General features: G+C 44.6%; 1 protein-coding gene across 2 annotated transcripts in view; it reads left to right on the top strand.

Annotated features, from left to right (window-relative positions):
- The window catches only part of ehbp1 (EH domain binding protein 1), a 165,161-nt gene that overhangs the window by 140,478 nt on the left and 10,333 nt on the right, over positions 1-14,350 (top strand). The gene's annotated exons all lie outside the window — the stretch shown is intronic.

Here is a 14,350-nt window from a genome sequence, read left to right as displayed (position 1 = left end):
GTTAAGTTGTTCGGACTCTTCGGCAGCCTGCCACTACCCTTTTCACTCCAAACACACCCGATCCCCCCCCACCCCAACTTAACTCCGGCCATCACTCCCAGATGTGCAATGATTTCCCTCTTTTTTTTTTTCCGGGTTGGTGTCAGCCTTTCAAACATTCTTTAACAGTTGGATGAAAGGGGATTTTTAGGAAGATTAGTGAACGGGATCCTCCAGGCATTGTCTGAAAATCTTAAGATAAAACGCATGGGGTGGATGGAGGGGTGTGTGTTGAGGGGGGGTGGTGGCTGAAAGAGTGGGGTTTGGGTGGAAGGATTGAGGGGCAGCGGGGAGGTGTTGGTTGTAGGAGATAGAGAGCGCACTGAGAGACGTGTAATTTAGATTTTTTTAATAACTGCACGGATATTACGACAAGCCACTGTCACACGGTCTCTCTTGTCCAAACCCACCCCCATCTCTGATTTTCTCTCCTTCCATCTCTCTCGTCCTCCACCTCTCTCTCTCTCTCTCTCTCTCTCTCTCTCCCTCCCTCCCCCACTGGTTTCTCTTCATCCCTGGTCCCTTCTCCCTCTCCCTATCTCTCTCATCCCTGGCCCCCTCTCTCTCTCTCTCTCTTTATTCTCTCTTTCTCTCTCTCTGTCTACCGTGTGCCTGTGTTACAGGGCCACAGGCCTGCAGTCCTCTAAATAGTTGAAGTTAAATGCTGGTACATGCGGCAGCGCGGGCCGCCACTGATATGGCTGATTAGCATTTTCAAAAGGAGGGACAATGGCGGCGCTTATTATAATCTCCCCCTTTCTGCTGGAGCGTCCCGGAGCCCTTTCATCCGGCCGCCGCCGATAGCCCCTTCAGCTCCGCCACCACCGCCACGCAGCCAAAAAGCACGCTGAGCTCCAGAGCCAATCACTGGATACATACACACACACACACACACACACACACTCACACACACTCACAGAGCCCCACAGCCCCAGTGTCGGCCAAATGTATTTAAGGACCCGAGTTGTTTTGCCTCTGTCATTCATTTATATGTTTGTTTTGTTTGTTTATAGATGAGTTCATTGTTGTTTATTATTTTTGTTTGTTTGTTTGTTTATCTATTGCTGGTCTGGCTTGGGCCCCTTCTGCTCCCCCATGCTCTTACACAGTGGAATTTGCCTGAATTTGAGTGTTTATTCATGTTAACCCCCCACCACCCCTCACCCCCCACCCCAAGCGCATTTGTTTTCAAGATTCCCTGTAGAGGATATACTTAACACTGTGGTTTGGGTGTGGGGATACGTTTGCATAATTGATTATTATTTAGTTTACAAATTGTGTCCTGACGACATAATTGAATCGCAGCAATGCAGTCAATTAATAGACCTTTTCAAATGGTAACTGATGCAGCCACACTCAACAATTAAGTGTAATGACCGGGGGTTTGGCCATAATTACTGCATTCACGTGCAAACGGGCCTGCTATGCTACCTCTCTTGCTCATTTCCTATTGTGCTCATCTCTCAGGGACACATTCAAACAGCTTGCCAGGGCCACTTTATTTTCATTTAAATGTGAAGTTGCACTAGTGATACACAAGCCAGGGCAGTTTGTCATCACAGTGGAGTTGTTTTTAAATTCCTGTCAGTCTTAGGCTCAGTGGGGTTATGTGTGGTAGAGGTTTTAGTGGCCCTGAAAGAGGGAGAGAGCGGGAGTGTTAAAAAAGCACACAAGGTGTGCTGTGCCCACTTAAGACAAAAACTCCTTAAGCAAACCTAAAGAGATTGACAGAGGTGAATAGGATGGTAGAGAAGGGGGTGGGCGAAAAAAGAAAAGAAAACGCCGGAATCCACAAAATCAGAATTTTCCAAGGCGTGAGCTAATGGTGTTAGCACAGCCATTACTCCCCGAGCTTAATTCATTAAGCAAATTGGCCGGTAAGCGTGTTGGCCTTCTTGAAATGCGTGCAATATGACACTGCTCAAATTTGTTCTAACACATGGCCTGGGGAGCTGGGCCGAGCCGCGCTAATGGAGGGGGAGGAGTCACTTATGCAAAGAACAGCGGCTGGGGGGCTGCCGGCACCTCCATTGTGCCTTATCTGTCCCAATAGAACCCCCCCCCCTTTTCTCTCCTCTTTCTCCTTTCTCAATTCTCTCCTTTTCTTATTCTCTCCCCTCTGTCCTCTATTCTCTCCATCTCTCTCCCTCCCAGTACACTCCCCTACACACACACACACACATACACCTGACAGTACTACCACTGCTCAGCATGCAACAGTGTCTGGGAGGCCGTCTCACTAAACTTGTATTGTCAGTGATCAAGTAGGACAGGCCCGAGTTTCAGTAATTGAATGTGTAATTAGATGGTGTCTTCACTTCTTTTAGTGTTATCTGTGAGTTGTATCTTTCTTATCAGGCCTTGTTTTTGCTCGCCCAAGCACTTAATAGCATGCCGTCGAGTGTCGTGGCAGAACTAAGCTGTCGGATATATACGTCATTTTTTGACATTAAAGTAAGATCTTCAGTTTCAAATGCAAGCGATGAAAGAACAGCATCCTATGAAGTGCCTCCAGCTTCTTCAGTCTGTCTTCAGAAAGTTCCATTTTCTATGCAGCTGCTCATGTAGCATGTACTCCGGGTCTGGTCAGAGCATAATCAGCTGAGTTGACTGTTTCTCCATCTCGCCGTCGCGCCCCCCCCGCCGCTCCTGCCAGACTCTACCACCTCAGTGTGTGTAAACACACAGACAGAACAAACCAAAGCGCCGCAGCTTAGCAGCCACCTGTGAGATCCCTGGTCTCAGCGCACGCTTCTCAGGCACTCTAATCTAGCCCTCCAGTAAAGGCCTGCTTTATTTGCAAACAGCATCTCACATCGACACCATTACTATGGATTTTGTAGACAACAGTGTTGTTCGCTGTTCAGAGGTATATTGTCATATATATTTTATTTTGAGTCTGTTTATTATTTATTTATTTATTTATTGTTTCTTTTTTTTCCACTTCAATCCATGTTTTAAAAATTAGCTGTCTCACGTCCCTGACTGGAATGAAACACTCTGTTTCACTTTTCTGTTTTCATTGCGGCACGCCTGGCTTTTTTTGTATAAGCATAAACACAAAAACCCAGACTCAGACAGCATAAACAAGACTCTTCGCTTCTAGCCAAGTTGCACGCCACGGCATGGTATGCTGCCCTTGTTTTTGGCTGAAAGAAGGGGGGAGAGAGAGAGAGAGAGAGAAGGCAGACAGACATAGAGAGAGTGAGAGAGAGAGAGAGAGAGAGCGGAACCGTGGCCCGTTTCGGCATATCCCTCTTGGCCCACTGAAAGATTTCGGGGGCTCTGGCGCCCACACCACAGATACATATGCATGCACTCGCTCCTCACTACTGGAAGCCCCCATTTTTTTACATATACATGTGTGCTCGAGGACCCCTGCATGCAAGCAAGCCTTACCCCACTGTTGGCTAATCAGGACCCCAACTAGATGCATTGTAGCCCCCTATGCAAATCTATTTACATTGGAATAGGGGGACTTGGGGGGATCCTCCTCTCCGGCAACAAAGTTGGAGAAAGGGGGTAAAAAAAAAAAATAAAAAAAAAAATACCCAAGGCCAACAAATAAATGAAAGTTTGCCTAAATCCATGAGATAATGGGCTCTGTGTTAGGGCTAACCATAGAGAGCAGATAAACAGAGGGGATTACTCCTGGGTTTTGCATCAGTTGCTTTCTGCTGGGTGGCCTTACTTGTCAAAAAAAGGGGGCAGAGGGAAAGAAGGAGAGAGAAGGGGTTGGGGGGGAGAGAAGAAAAAACGTTTAACGCAAGGACGTTCACATGGCACATTGAGAAAAGGAGTGCTTCTAATTCCATCAAAGCTGGAGGAATCAGTCATTAATTTATTCTGACCCCCCCCCCCCCCCCCCCCCTTACCCCCCCTCAGTCCTGCTTTCCTCTGCTCTCCTCCCTCCATCTCTTCTCTCTTTTCGTCATTGTTGCCCCCAATTGTTGATCATTTGGGCAACATCTGGTGCTGGAACCCCAGCAGAGGCCAGCGAGCTCACTGCAGACGGCCCCTGCCAACAGACGGACCCCAGAGAGAGAGAGAGAGAGAGAGAGAGAAAAGGGCAGAAGAAACAGTCATTCAGGTTTTTGCTTCTCAGTTCGTGACTTGTGTTACCAAGGGAAATAAGTGGTCAGTGCAAGAAAATGAGGAAGGGAGGGGGGGGGGGGGCTCAGTAAATGTAGATGGATTGTAATTTTAAAATTGTTCAATTTCTTAGTTTTAAGAATATTTCTCGATGCGTGAAATTTTTGTTGAAGTAAAATAAGTAAAGAACCTCATCTGAAAACATGTCATCAGTTTAAACGGATTATTTTCAAATGAATTGTAAAATCCACATGGCGTGCAGAGATGCTTCAATATAAATGCTTTAAAAACAAAACCCCATATGTTGATTTGGTTCATTACCGAATCATGTTTGTCTCCTGACTAGTCAGTCGAGACTTTGGAAGGCTGAAGGCGATTGAACAGCTTGCATGGTGCAAGGCGGCGTTTGAGTCGGAGGCCTTTGAGAGGCAAGCAGATTATGACTTGCATGGTGACTCCTTCCAGCTCTCTGGGAAATGAGCTGTTGACATTCTTCGGGGTCATCATCCAAGATAGCAGGCCAAGCACAAGGATTTAGCAGATAAACCCATCCAACTAGGCCTTTATCCGTTTCACTACAACTTGGAAAGGCCGGGGCAAGATGGAGGCCATTAACAGGGTCTGCTTTTTTCTCTCCCTCTCCCGTCTCTCTCTCTCTCTCTCTCTCTCTCTCTCTGTCACTCTCTTTTGCGGTCCCTCTCTCCCTCTCCCAGTCTTTCCCCCCACCTCCCATTCATCAAAGCACCGGCCGTTTATTTAGCCTGCTCACTGATATGTACTTTAATTATGTGTACACACATACTTGCACACGCACCTGCTTTGCGAGTGTTCTGATACGTGTAGTTTTGATGGGATTAATATATGTACATGAGTAGTCATACATGTAATTGATGGGGAGAGCATAAACCATGTAGTGCTGCAATTGTGGCTCTGTATTTGAATTTAAAACATGTAGGTTTTCCCCATTAATGGCCAACATTTAATAATATACATGGAATTATTTTGCCCCGTGCTCTTACCAGTCGAAATATTTATTAATGGAAAGTCTTTGGCAGGAGATACTAGGGGAAAAAAGGAAGGAAGTGGTTATTTTTGCTTAATCTTTTAACATTTTGTTTGTTATTAAGAAAATTCATCTCACATGTTCCTACCTGTCTCGTTCACCTTATGTTCAAATGCACCAGAATTAGCGATGACATTTAAACCTATTAGTTTTATTTTTACCCTTCTTATTCCATAAAAAAAAAAAACCTTTAGAATTTTTCTTTGTTTTTTTTTTTGTTTTTTTTTGTAGTTGTGTGTATTTTTTTCCATAATTCTTGCATGCAACCTGGGGGCTAGCGGCTGCCCCTGCTGTGTGGCAGTCTGGGGGGAAAGACAAAAGCACAATGAGGGCCCGAGAGCTTACCACCAGCCGTTCTCTCCTCTCTCTCGTTCTCCTCTCTCTCTCTTCTTTCTCTCCATCGCTCTCTCTCTCTCTCTCTCTCTCTCTCTTTCTCGGGCGCTCTGGAGTAGGCCCTGCCGTATAGCCGCGGCCTCTCCAGCTCCGTGCCCATGCTAATGAGACTGCTCTGATCTCCCCTTCGCTTCCCATGTTTTCACCATCTTCAAGGACCACATGGCGCTAGCAAAATAAAGACAACTAAATGAGAATTTTTAACGTTTTTTGTGTCGCCGAGTCCTGAGCCTTTTCAGCCGCTGTGCTCATTAAATATTCTCCCTCTCTTCTGGGAAAGAAAAGACGTAAAAAGGGGGGGGGGGGGTAAAGAAAGGTAAAATGTGCAACAAGGAGTCGGAGGTAAAAGGAGGACGAAAGGGAAAAAAGAGATGAGGGGGGGGGGGGGGGCGGGGGGGAGGAAGTGTCGCTAGTTATGTAGCTCTGAGGAGATATTAGGTGTACATGTAGACACCAAATGACTCGCAAAGGGAACAAAGGATTTGAGGGGAGCTAGGTGCAAAAAAAGGAAATCATTGATCCATCGCGTCCACATTAAATTCATTCCCTCATTACAACCGCCTTGTGGAACTTAACGAACACAATCAGTCCTTTTTACAATTTTTTTTGTGACAAATGTCGTAGAGCTCCATAATATCAGTGACACTTCTTGGCAGCCACTTGAAAGGTCCCTAAACAAGGGTGATGGATAAAAGGTGAAAGAGGTCTATGCCAGGCCGGAGTCCCCACTGGCTGCTCCAAGCCCCCCCCTCTCCTCAATGGAGCGGGGGTAGTAACAGGCATTAGCGCTGGAGATCACTAGTTAATAGGATGATGTCTTTTAGCCATTGTTATGAGATTATTAACCGGGATAGGTTTTTCTCTTCTCATCGGTGGCGGGCCCTTGGAGAGCCTGTTGAGCACAAGTGCTAAAATACGGTGTCTGTGCATTGTCCTCGTAGGCCTTGTATGGCCCCCGAGAAAAGCCTTTTAATGAAACACCTTTTCTCCCTTTCCCTCTTTCTTTTCCCCGAGCCTTCACCAGGTGATCTTTCTCTTTGCCGGATCTCTCATCTGCCCCTTGTACAATATTAATTACCTGAAGTGTCCTGCTTTTCACAAAAGGCCCTTGATTCTGGCTATGTGGTGAACACACTGCCCCGGCGAACCCTTGAGGAGGCCCACCGAATGAAATGATGGCAATAGCAGCAATGATCAAAATAATAAGGGCCTGAGCAAAAGGGGGCACCTCGGTCGCCAGTGTTTCCCCGGCAGTCCAATAGGGTCATGCTTTTATTTTGTGCTCTCTCCTTGAGTTTTGCCATCGTTATGAACGTGGAGGGCTCCTCTAATAGGTGCTAATTGCTCTAGAAATGCTACAACTGCGGTTCTCTGTCCTGCTTTCTGTACATTTCCCAGAACCATTGAATTCTTTTTTAATTCCTTTGTGGTTAGTGCTTAGATTTTTTTTTTTAGTATTACTGGTTACATGGGGTTTTTTGGTACATTAGTTTAGTAATAATAGGCAAATAGAGCAGAATTCTCCACACTGTTTGTCACAGAAATGCAATGACTACGTTAGCAGACTTCTTTTGCGTAAAAATTCCCTTCTCTATTAATGTAGCAGAGATTACATGTTATAAGTTTTGTTCGGTCTGGTAATTTATTGCCAATCATCTTTTATGTTTGTTTGTAGGTATTTTCTATTATTTATTTTATAGTATTAGAAGAGGTCGTTATAGTTTATTTTCCCCCTGTGCTGTGAGATGAATGAATCCTGGCCCCAGTGGCCAGACTAAGATAGTGGACATGCTCTCTCCCAGATGGGAGATACAGAGATGCCATAGTCTGTCAGTCGGTGATAATGTTTATTGATTGAAAAAATACACACACTCGCTCAACAAATTTGATGGAGTGTGTGTGTGTATGTGTATGTGTGTGGTGGGGTATGATGCGAGGTAGGTGTGTGTGTGTTTTCGTGGCTATGGGTCGTTGAAAGCCAACAACAATATATACTGCACACTTGACTTGCATCCCTTGACGGCAAACTGTTTTTAATAATGAATTCCCACTGTAAAGACAAAAGAAAACATCAGGGAGATTAGCACACAAAAAAAGGCTGTGCTTATGTGTGAGGAGTCGAGAGGGAACTTCTCCCTCTTTTTTTTCTCCCAGAGTGAAATGATACGAAACATTTCAATCGAAAAAGAGAAATCTATTATCCGAGTGTTTGTTTTACCCCCCTCTCCTCCCCCAAACCACACACATATACTCACATATATAGTGAGCCAAAAAGGGAGAGGTGTGATCCGCTGTTAGCTCTGGGGTGTTTGCTGAGGGCTGTTTGTGCTTCTACGCAGTAGGGAGTGATGAGAGAGAGAGAGGGAGAGAGGGAGAGGGGGAAAAGAGAGAGAGACCGTTGTGGCAGAGGAGAGAACCTGTCTGTCCATGCCTTTCTCACACGGTGCACACGCTCAAACAATTACATGAAAGGATGGCACGATAACCGTGTATGTATAGCCAAGACTTTCCTCTCATTAAAAGGGACTTTGGCCCGGGCCAGGCACAGCCAGTGGATTGTCCCCCTGCAGTTAAACACAGCCTATGATTATGAATTCTTGCTCCACTTTTTTTGTAGCATTATTATTTTTGACTGTGTTGAGTTGCGGGGTGCTGGGGAGGGTTAAGCCGAAAAGCAAGCAACAAATGATAAATAACAGCAACAGCAGTGCAATTGAAATCCTACTTGGTTAGGGGCCTGGCATTTTGTAAGAGACAGAGAGAGGGAGAGAGAGAGAGAGAGAGAGAGAGAGAGAGGGAGGGAGTGAGGTGGTCGGGTATAGGATGAACTGGTCAAAGGCCCTGGGATCCTCAGAATCATTTTGATAATTTATTAGTCCTTTCTCTCTGGTATTCACTGATAACCTGCAATGAAAAAGATTCCTGCTCATGTCTTATGTGTTGATCTCCATCCAGTAATATCTATACATCTACATGGATACATATCTAGCAAACTAGTTAAGATAAATATAGACTATAAATGAATAGGTCGTTAAATATATATATACATATATGTGTGTGTGTGTGTGTGTGTGTGTATGTGTGTGTGTGTGTGTGTATATGTATGTAGCTATGCATGTAGTATGTTTGTGTCCTTAAAATACCTTTTCCGTTCATGTGCATTAATTAAGAGCTTGTCTCTGCTATTCAAAATCTCTACTGCATATGCATTTCTGTATCAGAAATAGTAACAGCCTCTGGGATTTGGATTGCTCAAAGACACAGTGGCCAATGACACCAAAATGCAGAGAGAGAGAGAGAGAGAGAGGAGGGACAGGGAGAGGAGTCTGAGGTTAACCAGTTTGACTTAAACAAGAGCCAAGGCGTTCTCTATCCGTTTTGCAACTAGTAGCGGCCCCCACCCTGGCACAATGGCAGCGGCGCTTTATCCAGAGATTAGGTATTGTGGCTAAAAGCTAAACTACCTTTCTTTTTCCCTCCCGAACGGAGCGCGGCTAGTCACCACCCTTTCATTCCCCAGCTAACAAGACTGCTCCCCAATGCAGAGCCACTCCAAGTCATTAAATCAATCCTTTTGTACTTACCATATTCCCCTCCAGTGATGGCGCCCGATCTGATTATGTGCTTCATGCATATTCAGAAAGAAGCGGCGACAGCTCTTTAATGAGCTCTTACTTAATCACAGGAAACAATGTTCATCTTGTTCTTTTTTTCTTCCCCTTTCCTCTCCTTTCTTTCTTTCTTTCTTTCTTTCTTTCCTTCGTTCTTACTGCTTTTCTTTGCTCCCTTTCTTTCTCAGTTTCTTCCTCTCTTTCTCTCTCTCTCTCTCTTCCTCTCTTTCTCTCTCTCTCTCTTTTTCCTGTCCTTAAAAAAACATCTTCACAACATTAGAGCGTGGTCACAACAGCAGTGCGTAATGAGGAGTCTGCGCGGTGTCACTCCACTCCAAATAAATTGTAATGTTCAAAAAGTGACTTAGCCGTGGAGAAGTTGAGATCTGCCCCCTTAAAACTCCGATAGACAAATTGGATTACTGGGTATTGGATTAAACAGAAAATGGTTGGATAAGAAATGTGAAGCGCTTGCTGTGATCACAAGGTTTAATATATTTCTTTTCTTTTTCCACTTTTCCTTTTTTCTTTTCTCCCTACTCCTCCTCCCCCCCTTGCCCCCCCTCCTTCCAGTCTTTTTGGAGGAAAGGAAATCCAGGTCTTTTTAACAGGACGCGCCAAAATCAGCATTCATTTGTAATTGTTCTGGTAGCATAATACAATTTGCAGATTTTTATCTATCTCAAATGAGGTGGGGAAATATGTAATTAATCTAAAATAAGGCAAAACAAAACAGTCCTCCCGTTGTGTAAGTTTACTTTTAAATTCTAATTTAAGCTTTTATTATTATTATTTGTATGGGTATGTCAAAGCAGGGGACTTGAGATATTTTTGTGGGCTTTATGTTTGATCTGATCTGAAATTTAAAAAATCAGTACAGCCTGGTTGGTGGGTGATCTGATTATCATAATGTTAGAGTTTATACCACAATAACACTGAAAATGATCATGGTACCAGTGTTTAAAATCGGAGTAATTGTTTTTTTTAATGTGTTTTGTAATTGTAAAATACACACAGGCACTTCAATTTATTTTAGGGCGGGACCTGGTTCTCTTTACTATTTTGTGTGTGTGTGTGTGTGTGTGGGTGGGTGTGTGTGTTTGGTACATTTAATATCTACCTCATAAAAATGTTGAGACACTCACAGTCAAATATTTGTTAATGGTAATACAGATAAGAGGGAGGGAGGGAGAGAGAGCGAGAGAGAAACACACACTCATTGAGGAAACAGTTGTTGGTTATATAGTAGCCAATAAAGGACACCATGGGAGAGTGTCACATTTATGACTACAAGGATTTCAGTATGTTTATATATCATGTATCAATCGAGCTGTGGCCTTACTCTGATTTTGGCTATAGTCTTGCTCTCCCTAGCAGGCCTATATTAGGCTACTCCCTTGGGCTATAGAAAAGACCTGTTTTATTTGTAACTCTCACCAACAATCCAGTAAAAAACTGTGCATCCACAAAAAACAACTGTACACTGCTCTAGTGTCTATGGTCACGTTGGATGGCAGCATCATTGAAAGTTATTGTTTGATTGAACATTTTCAGTATAACTTGGTGACCTATGACTTTGCTAGAAATATGATTGAAGTGGAATGGAAATTGAAGAGTATAACATAACGTGTATTGTTAAAACAAGTGCAGTGAAATATCTATTTAATGTGCCTGTATTCATATTATTTATTCAATATAGTAAATTTCAAACAATCTCGGAAAGTCTCAAAACGGAGTTCTGTGGTAATGTCCCGGAATTAAATGCCATTATCATAGCAGAATTGTGGCATTCACCTTAAGGTGAATGCTTCTCATGAATTACATGAGATATTACTCATGAACCAGTAGAAAAAAATATTGGGGGTCTTTTTTTAACATAATCAAAATAAAGAACAGTAAAAAGCAAAAAAAAAAAAGCAGGGGGGTTATGAATATTATTTGTTTCTTTTTTATTATGACTAATCTGTAGAAGTAGAAAAGGATTTATTGTTTTGCTTTCAGACTAGTTTTTCAATTAAGATTTTATACCATTTATATATTTGCTTTAATAAACATTTTCACTGTTTTTGGAAGCATAATTATTTTGTAAATATCTCAATTTTGCACACATGTTTGAGATCCGTATCATGCCTTTTATGTAGTGTTTTAGGGCATAAATAAAATAAGCTAAAAGCAGCACAGTGCAGTAAAAGTTGTCGTTTACCAAAGCAAATCAGCCTTTGAATGAATCTGTGTGACCAAATTAACTAATCAGACACAATAACATCAACATAAACAAAGGCTTCATCCTCTACTAGTTAACTTCAGAAAGTAAAACCTCAGCTGAGCCGAGTTGGAGCGAAGGAGAAAGGTCTCCCCACTCCGTCGCTGAATAGTAATTGGGCTTGTGGAATTTTCACTTAATGAAGCGAGCTGTGTGTCCTAGTGTGGCCCAATCACCGAGATCAAAGGTTTGGCCTGCAGAATGGGGGTGAGAATGCCTTCTTGCCTGAGTCAGAAGTGACCAGGGTCAACGTTCAAGGGTTTGGCTCTGGAGTGTGTGTGTGTGTGTGTGTGTGTGTGTGTGTGTGTGACTTGACACAAACAGCAGAGGACAGAAAGCCCCTCTGCAAGTGCGCTGTCTCAGACACACACACACACACACACACACACACACACACACACCACACACACACTCATACTTACACAGCCTGGGATGGCCGTTCGGGGGGTGGGTGTTGCCGTGGTCTAATCCCAAGTCCCTCCACAATGTCACACAGGCTTAATATTAGCGTTTATTATTTGCTTGTTTTATTTGACCGTGCCGAGTCACAATGACCTGTCAGTGCACACTTTATCCCTTCCGAGCTGCGCTGCTGTGGAGGAAAATGTAAAAAAAAAAAAGAAAAGAAAAACATCCTCCACGGTAATCCAATGGACTGATTCATTGAACTTTTTTCTCCTTTTTTTTTCACCCTCTCTTTCTCTCCGTCTGTCTCTCTCTCTCTCTTCTCTTTTTTTTATTAATAAAATGACACACATCTGGGCAAGGGACAGACTTGAGAGAGGCTCCCCCTGCAGAACAATCCTGTGTTTCGGCTTTGGGGGGTGGTGGGTAGTGGGGGGTTGGGGGGGGTGTCGGCAAGTGACAGGGCTTCTCCCCGCCGGAGCCCCCCCGTCGGGCGGCGTTGCCTTTGTTGTGGCCCGTGGATTTGTCTGTCTCACATGACCGGCGTCACCGTCACATGGGTGCCAAGTCGCACCACAGAGGCGAGAGCAGGAGCGAGAGGGGCAGAAATGAAAGGGAGAGAGAGAGAGAGGAAGAGAGAGAGAGGGAAGAAACGCCATGCTACCTCCCGCCAGAGCATGGGTGACACTGGATCAGATTAAGTCCCTAAGAACTAGGGGTTCGTTCAGTCCGACAGTAGCCACACATTTTGGAGCGGTGTAGGAATAGAACTTCCCTTCAAACGCCGCCATTAGATGTTCTGCTGTGTAGTTGCATCGGTCAGCCTTGCAGGTGTTTTATTGCATTCAAATGCACCAAGTATTTTATATAGTATTGATTTAAAAAAAGAAAAGTAATTGTTATTTATAATCATGGCAACTTCATATGAAATATTTACTACTTAGATTTTAAGTTGATGCAAGTTGGCTGCATATTAAGAGAGATTAGTTGTATTTTTTAATATGCGCCCGTGGTACTAGCCCTCAGCTTGACTCCTTGAGCTTGTAGATCAGTCGCTATTAAATGATTCACAGTATGATTCCCAGATTGTTTCAGAAATCTACGGCACTAATGGATAACCTCGGGTCACTCACGGTCCAGGTCACCGGCTCCCATCAGCGAATGAATATTATTTCACGCTTTGTGGCGAAGTTTGCCATGCTGCACACTCTTTTTGCTGTGGCCAGGGTTTTTCTCTGTGTGTGTGTGTGTGTGTGTGTGTGTGTGTGTGTGTGTGTGTGTGTGTGCCGAGAGGTGTAATCTTCTGCATGCCAGCTCTGCTGACCCCACAGAGCACTTCCAGACTCCAGAAGAGGTGCGCTGGCTTTATTTGTCTCTGTCTTTGCCCATTAGCAAAGCACGGGGCTGCTCTTCGCAGTGACGTTCGCTCGGCTTGTTGACTCTGTCGGTGCGCGGCTGTTCTCGCCGAGCCACTGAGGTGCAGAGGTGATTGCATAAGCCGAGATCTTTCATCTCCGCGCCTCACACACCCACCTCCGCCAGCCCGTCCTCATCAGCCCTCAAAAGAAATAATTAGCGTGCCTCAGACTCGCCTCCTGCTCCTCCTCCTCCTCCTCCACCACCACCGCTGCTTTAAACAGCCGCGGCGAGCTGGAGTCCTCACGACGACCTGAAGACATAAACACGCATTCCCATTTGACATTTGTTCCAAGGCGACGCTCAGGGAAAAATCCCAAGTATACACATGAAACACAGTCAGACGCTGGCTTGCAGCATTCCGCTTGCTTCACCTGAAGTTACCTTACAGGCTTAACTTATTCGCACTGTGTAATTTGCAAGCCGTGCCCCAGCGAGGACGTGATGTCGGCCATGTTGGGATTTCTCTCGCCATCCTCCTCAGCCCGGCGTCTAAGCCTCCAGCGAGGGCACTGTCTCGCCTGCGGTTTAAGCGCCCGACGTTTGGCACACGTTCCCTGTGTATTACATTAACGTTGGGGAGCATTAGACCCTTCGGATCTTACGACCATGCTGAGCCAGGCCTGAGAGAGCCACGCAAATGCTTAAGCTCTCCCGCCACATGGCCTTAAGAGTGTGTGTGTGTGTGTGTGTGTGTGTGTGTGTGTGTGTGTGTGTGTAACCCTGCAGTAATCCCTGTTTTTAATCCAGCATCAGCTCAGTCTTATTGACAATGGTTGGCGTCTCGCAAAGTGTCTCATATTTTGCCTCGAAACACACATCTGGCTGACTTCCTAACTTGCGTGTCAATCTCAGCTGTTGTGCCGAACCTGTCGGATAATCTCATTTGATTCACCTCACTCAAGGGGGTGGGGAAGCGCTTAACTTAAACGTATCTGTGTGTGTGTGTGTGTGTGTGTGTGTCTCGGATGATCTTCTGTAAATTCTTGTGAGGTAGGAGCTAAGTCTTCTGCACAGGTGTGATGTACAACAGGATTGTTTAGTGTTTTGATCCTGTTTGGTTTGTTC

This window comes from Sardina pilchardus, chromosome 18 (assembly GCF_963854185.1).
Source record: "Sardina pilchardus chromosome 18, fSarPil1.1, whole genome shotgun sequence".
Lineage (NCBI taxonomy): Eukaryota > Metazoa > Chordata > Actinopteri > Clupeiformes > Clupeidae > Sardina > Sardina pilchardus.
This window is presented reverse-complemented; position numbering and strand designations above follow the sequence as displayed.